This window comes from Saccostrea cucullata, unplaced genomic scaffold (assembly GCF_032062105.1).
Source record: "Saccostrea cucullata isolate Sc308-1 unplaced genomic scaffold, CSIRO_AGI_Scuc_v1 ctg21151, whole genome shotgun sequence".
NCBI lineage: Eukaryota > Metazoa > Mollusca > Bivalvia > Ostreida > Ostreidae > Saccostrea > Saccostrea cuccullata.
In genome coordinates this window covers 1-7145 of record NW_026936484.1, presented here as the reverse complement: position 1 = coordinate 7145, position 7145 = coordinate 1, and the positions used below count along the sequence as shown (strand labels likewise).

Here is a 7145-nt window from a genome sequence, read left to right as displayed (position 1 = left end):
GGCATCAGCATTAATATGCTTTTTACCAGAGCGGTGCACTATCCGCATGTTATATTGACTGAGTTCTTCAAGCCAGCGAGGCAATTTGGTTCTGTGGCTGTTTAAAGTTCATAAGCCACACCAGACTGTGGTGATCAGTTCTGACTGTAAACTCACGACCAAGCAAATAGTGTCGAAACTGGCGAGTAAACTTGATTACAGCTAGAAGTTCTTTACGGGTAGTGCAATAACGGCGTTGCTCTGTTGAGAGTACTGCACTGCCATATCCTATTGTCCTCTCATGTCCATCTTGGACCTGACTCAGCTCACCGCCAACTGCGAAATCCGAGGCATCCGTATCAAGAATGAAATGCCCTGAACTTGTCGGTATTGCTAAAACAGGTGGCTTAAGCAATAAACGTATCAGTCTATCAAAGGCTTCCTGTTGCTCTGTGTCCCAGTGAAAACCCTTTTTCCCAGTCAAATCATATAGCGGAGCAGCTATTTGTGAGAATCCAGGGATAAAACTTCTATGGTAGTTGGCAAACCCTAAAAATTTCTCAACTGCCTTTACATCGTGAGGTATTGGCCATTCACTTACTGCCTCCATATACTGGTCTCCCATTTCAACACCCTCTTGACTCACAGTGCGGCCCAAGAACTCAACTTTAGGACGAAAAAGCTCGCACTTGCGGGGCTTGAACTTCAGTCCGAATTTGCGGAAACGCTCAAACACCTGGCGCAAATTGTTCAAATGATCTCGTTCTGTCCTCCCTAACACCAGAACATCATCAAGGAAAGCAAGTGCTATCTTCCAATTTATGCGGTGCAATACCAAATTTATTGCCCTGGCAAATGTGGCGGGGACATTACACAAGCCAAACCCAATCCGTGTGAACTCAAATAGGCCATATTTAGTTATAAAAGCCGTTTTCTTCCTGTCCTCAGGCTTGAGTTTTATTTGCCAGTAAGCTGCATTGGCATCTAATTTAGAAAAATATTTATTTCCTGCCAGAGTGTCCATACATTCCTCTATTAGTGGCAAAGGATAACTGTCTTTGATGGTAACCTTATTCAGTGCGCGATAGTCAACGCACCATCTCACGCTTCCATCTTTTTTACGGACAAGGATTGGTGCCGAAGCCCAATCAGAAGTAGACGGCTGGATTACTCCAGCTTCCAGCATTTTATCCAAGTGGCCCTCCTCCTCTCCCTGAAAAACAGAGGAGTTCTGCGCATCCGCTGCTTAATAGGGCGTGCATCACATGTATCAATGCAATGCTCTATTTCTGAGAAATTACCCAGGTCAAGGTCATTGATAGCAAAAACATCTGAAAATTCAGTGACTAGGTCAACCGCCTCCTTGCGCATTCTTCTCTAAATCCCTGATTATTGAACTAACATGTTCACAATCCTTTTGCCCCTCTGTCAACACCCGGCGCAATGAGGGTTCATCCTCCTTGACTGCATGAGCTGCTGTTGCTTCCCCAACAACACTTCCTGTTTTAATAATATGACTTCTGTCAGTGAGGTTCATGACGCACAGCTTACCCACTTTTCCTGAGGCGTTATAAGTTCTAGAGGCAACAATGCCAGAAGGGAAAACACTAATTGGTTCAATGATGAAATCTGGCATCTCAGCATCTAGGTGGCACTCTATTACTTGAGCAGTGTGTGGAGGAATCCGCACCCGACGGGAAGATACAGCATTGAGCACTTGCCATGGACCCTCAGCAAACATCTTAATTGTACCTGTTATTTCTTTGATTTGCAAGATTCCAGTCTCGCAGGAAATTTGTGCATCATGCGCCCTAAGGAAATCAATTCCTAAAAGCATCTCATCCTGTAATGGGCCTACATAGACCGGATGCTCAAATTCGTATCCACCCATAATAAGCGTTACCTTACCCAAGAACTGAGCATTCATACCAGTTCCTTCACCCGCAAGTCTGATGCTTGATTCCTCTACAACATGCGGCTTTGGTAACATAGAGTCACATACTTTCTGGGAAACAATTGTTATATCTGCGGCTGTGTCAACTGTGGCATTTATTTGTAACCCTGCAATCTCTACTGGAACACGCCATGCACCTGAATTTTCACCTTTATTACCAGACTGCACAGACGGTATCACATGGGCTGCATTGACAGACGGGTTCTCCGCAAATGTCACATTTTTTACAGTAGATGTCGGCACCGACGCCTTTGGCTCTGTTTGACCTGTACTTCTATTATTCCCAGATGGAGAAACCGAATTACGAGTCCGTAACCTATTTGGACAGTTTCTCCTTATATGTCCCGACTGCTTACACTCAAAACACACAACTGACCTTGAATTCATTAGGCGACTGGGACTAGATGACCCTTGTGACCTTGAAAATTGTCTTGGACTGTGACCTCGGCTCTCACTTTGTCTATTATTTAAACCCCGAGACCTTTCACTTGTTCGACCTCTATCGACATATTCAGGTGACCTTTGACTGACAGGTGAGATTGACCTTGAGTAGCTAGTATCAGAGACTGACCTATCATTAGAAGTGGACCTAACCGCCTTTTGGCGACGAACAATAGCGCGTCGACTTAATTGGAATGTCTTAACCCTCTTGATTGCTTCCTCTAGAGTACTCGGTGGGTGATTAATGATCTGCTGACCTGCCTCACAATCTCTACATCCCAAAGCAAACCTCATTATCAATTGTTCCTGAAAAATTTCAGGCGAGGTTCCTCCCCCAAAGGCTTTTTGGGCTGTATCCATTACCCTGTCCCCCCATTGTTCAATGGGCTCTTCAGGTCCTTGCATAATAGAATTAAATTCTAACTGGGAGGCTGCCCGCAGGGAAATCTTTCCAAATCTTTCCTCCATGCGAAGAATAACTTCTTGGAAAGTAAGCCGGGTACCCCTGCGGCGCAAAATGTCAAAATATTTCAATGCTGAACCCTCCAAGGTAAGACTAAGGGCAAATAAACAATCAGCGTCCCCCCACCCATGATACTCAGCAATTGTCGAGAATTTAGAGTAGAAAGGACCCCACTCTACATCTCCATTGTACTTAACACCCTTTACCTCTGTGGGTATACTCCTACTAACCCCACTTCTACTACCTGGTGGTAATAAGGCTTGGTAATGGAGACCTATGTGTACTTGCTAAAGTAGGACTTGGGATACTACCTGACTGCCACATGTGCGACATAATTGGCTGCCTATTCCCCATCGTAATTGGTGGTCCAGAAGGAGTTCCATGATAACCAGGTCCTGTGGCATTTTGCCAAATTTCATTGGAGCAACCTGGGGTCAAGGGCATTTGAACAGGGGCTTCCCCCATACCTCTAGAAACTTGACCCCCTATCTGAGACCTATGATCAGCATTTCTACTACCAATAAAACCTCCTGATTGTAACGAGTCTGACAATATGGTACTAGGTAACCCAAACCCGAGGCCAGTCGAGCTACAATAACCAGCTGTAAAGTTATGGCTCGGCTCTGTCCCAGACACTTCCGCAATACCCCGTGAGAAGCTGGCATTAACCTGCCCCCCTGCGGAGACAGATCCAACTGAACTGCCCACACCCCCTGGACCCCCAGAGAATGTTACACCCTCACTAAATGCAGAAGACCCATGTACTGTCTGTCCAGGAACCCAAGGACTCCCCTGGCTACTGGAAATAAGTGGCTGACTTGCAGCGAGGCTGACAGTAGACGTCTGACTTTCACAAGTTTTATTTGGACCCAACAGACCGCTCAACATTCTGGTTATTCCCCCCAGCTGGGTACCTACCCCCTGTACTTGCACGGTCATACTCGTCTCAAGAGATCCTATATCATTTTTAAGAGAATCTACCCTTTGCGACACTTCACCCCTTAAAGAATTTACCTGCTCAGAAACCTCAGTTCTTAGATCACCCAGACCATAGCCTAAACCATCTACCATACCCTGTAGATTGTCAACTGCTTCCTCAAGTACTTGTTGTCTTTTTTCAAGTTCAGTTATTGACATTACCTCTTGTTGACCCTGAAGCTTACCCCCCTCCTGAGTGAGCGACATATCAACTTGCTCATACTGGGTGACATTATAAACAGGGGCACCCTCCCCTCGGGGTGTACTGAACATCTTTGGGTCAAAATGCACCTTGCTTGTATTAGGGACCTTACCCTTACCGATATTCCCTGAGGTACTTCCCAGGCTACCTTGGCCATTTCCCCCAGGCTGGACGTACCGGCCATCCGGATATCTCCGGCCCCCCCTACCTACACCTGCAGTTTGCATTTTTTCCATAATAATAAAAATAGTACTTCAATACGCACCAAAAATTGATAAAAACAACAATCAATTCTGCATATTACAACATGAATGATCTGCGGAACACCGCTAACATAGCACAAATACACATCAATTTTATTATTTTTCAAAATGGCGCCATCCACGTTGTCGTCACTGTAGAAATAATCTTTTCCCCACTCGTTAACACTTACCACCCTGCTCGCAGCGCCATTTATCGTGTTTCCGCTCCGCTACAGAGCCGAGATCGAGGGAAAACGATAGATTAAACTTACCACTGTTTATTGTATGTAAAAACAGGTAAATATAGGCAAATAACAGCACACACCATGCACACAGTGACAAATCTGGCGCCCTTCTCCTACACCGGAAAACGTGCTTCTGTTGGGTACCGGTGGGATTCGACCCATAGGCAAAAATGCCCGGTATCGAAAACCACCACAAAAGTATATCTTAGAGTCTAATTGTATTATGTCAGTCAATGTCATTGTTTACTACCTATGCACTGAAAATCGGTCAAGGCCATTTTAACAATAGATCCATTGTTCGTTCTAACACAAGACCCATTGTTTGCCCCCGATGTATAGCCACTAATACTACTTTAGAGGCTTTATTTGAGGATCAAAACATAATTACATTTTTTCGCGTTACGAAGTATAGCGAAAAATAATTGTCCTGACGACATGTAAACGAATACGAAAGTGTGGTGTTACTAAGGTAAAATTGCTATGTAGGTTTCAGCCAATGAAATGTTAGTAATGAGAAAAACGTGTTCGATTGTATATACGGGTGGTTAGTAAGGGTTCACTTTCTAGCGCACGCTTTCCCGAGCAAGTCGTGTTTTAAAATAATGGACGCCAGGCAGATTCAGGGTGCAATTTCTGAAGAAGTCAATAGAGTTGTTTCGCGTCAGCAGTCGGAATTGCTGGACAATTTAAAAGACATAATGGACAGTCGACTGACAGCTTTTCAACAGAATATTCAGCAAATTTCAATTTCCAAGATTAGTAAAATTGAAGAAAATCTTAATGAACATTATGTTTTCCGAAAAAAAAGGAAACTAGAATCAATAAAAACATGAGGCAAAAGTGCTAACTAAATTGAAGGAGGCAAGGGAGCATTTGAACAGCGACGACGGTGTAGATTTAGCCAAAAGCAGCATAAATGAAGGTATTGAGTTGGTTAAAAGTCGCCAAAAGGTCATTAAGTTAGCTGATTCGTCGCAGCTTGGTTGGAGAGTGGTTCAAGAATATCAAGCCAATCCGATAGCTGACGATTCAGACAATGAGAAAAAGATGTACAGAGCGCAGATGAGGGCAGAGAGAAAAGTTTTCAACGGGAAGAAGATATCTAGATTCGAGCCTTATCAAAAGAAACCGGTAACTGTTACTCGCATGGAGGCTGACGAGAAGTCAACAGGCAGTGGAAAAACTGGCAGATGTTTTGATTGTGGTGCCAAAGGGCACTGGAGCGGAGATTGCACAAAGAAAGATGACAAGACAAACAAGATAAGTAAAAAATTAGATTAATTTTTTTTTATCTCATTCAAATTTTGCACATTTTGTTGATATGAAAAATAAAAAATCTCCAGTTGGTCGCTTAAGATCACAATATGACGAGTAGGAGAAAATAGGAGCAGGTAAAACAATTTTAGACGTTATTAAGTCAGGTTATAGAATTCCATTCAAAACTAATCCTGTGGCTGTTGAATTAAACAACAATAGATCAGCGAGAGATGAACCAGATTTCGTTACAGGTGAGAATATCGACCCCTTTCATGCATACACCACCGTCTTTGGACACAGCATCTGATTTGCTGAACTTTAGTGGGATTGACGAGACCGTGGTTCTTAACGCCTAAACTAAAGGACCAAAGTCACCAAAGAAAGAACAAAAGGATGCAGCCATGCAGCAACTTGTGTATGATTGATTATTATTGTTTTACGCCGAGTCGGCAGTATTTCCGCCATATTTCGGCGATAACTAGGTGTAGATGTAAAGGAAGAATCTGAGGCTGATCCCCCCACTACTTGCAAAAAGCCAAGCAGCAGGAGCCCAATCATCACTCGATCCAAGTCCAAATAAGGAGAAATCATGTGTGTACTTACACATGACTCGGGTGGAGTAGATTCGATGATTTTTTTTTCCATCTCTATTTATATGTGTGTACTTACACATGACTCGGGTGGAGTAGATTCGATGATTTTTTTTTTCCATCTCTTTGCATTGTTTGGTATTTGGTCTAAATGTAAAATCCAACTTGGCTAGTACAAGGGTTTTTTTTCTGTTACATTTAACATCATATCCCGAGAATGATGTAAAACCTGAAGTCGAAGAAATATATTGTACAGAATACAGCTTTGTCTTTTGTCAAATCCTTCAAAATGCCAGGGAAATTGTACATGTATAAATTTACAATTATTTGAAAACACTATATTTCTATGGATTTTCGTCTGTTTTGCACAATGTTTTGCATGAAGTTGCACAATGGAGTTCATGCATATTTCTTAGCCATGTCTTTTATTTTAGTTACTGTTATTTACTTATATACTGACACGCAAAAGAAACGCAACACCCTTTTTTAGGGGGAAATAATTTTGTATCTTAACGTAGAACCTACGTCGTATGACATAATAACTAGTGAAGGTGTTTAGCCTGTGCTAGATCCATTATGACGTCAAAATTGATTCAATGCCATTTCCCGTACTTTACAGCTTCAGTATAGAAATGGTAGAAAATACTGAATTCACAGAATTCAATTTAAAATCATGCTGAAATAATCTTTATAATATTCGATTTATATATATTTTTTAATATAATGCTTAATTACAGTATATTTCTTGAATTAAAGAAACCTGTAGGAAGCTTTTAATTAATAGATCTTGACCT

The 7145-nt window shown here is 42.4% G+C and overlaps 1 pseudogene; it reads left to right on the top strand.

Moving 5' to 3' along the window:
* Positions 1–4894: 4894 nt before the first annotated feature.
* On the top strand, positions 4895–6012 carry LOC134245706 (uncharacterized; annotated as a pseudogene).
* The last annotated feature ends 1133 nt before the right edge of the window (positions 6013–7145 follow it).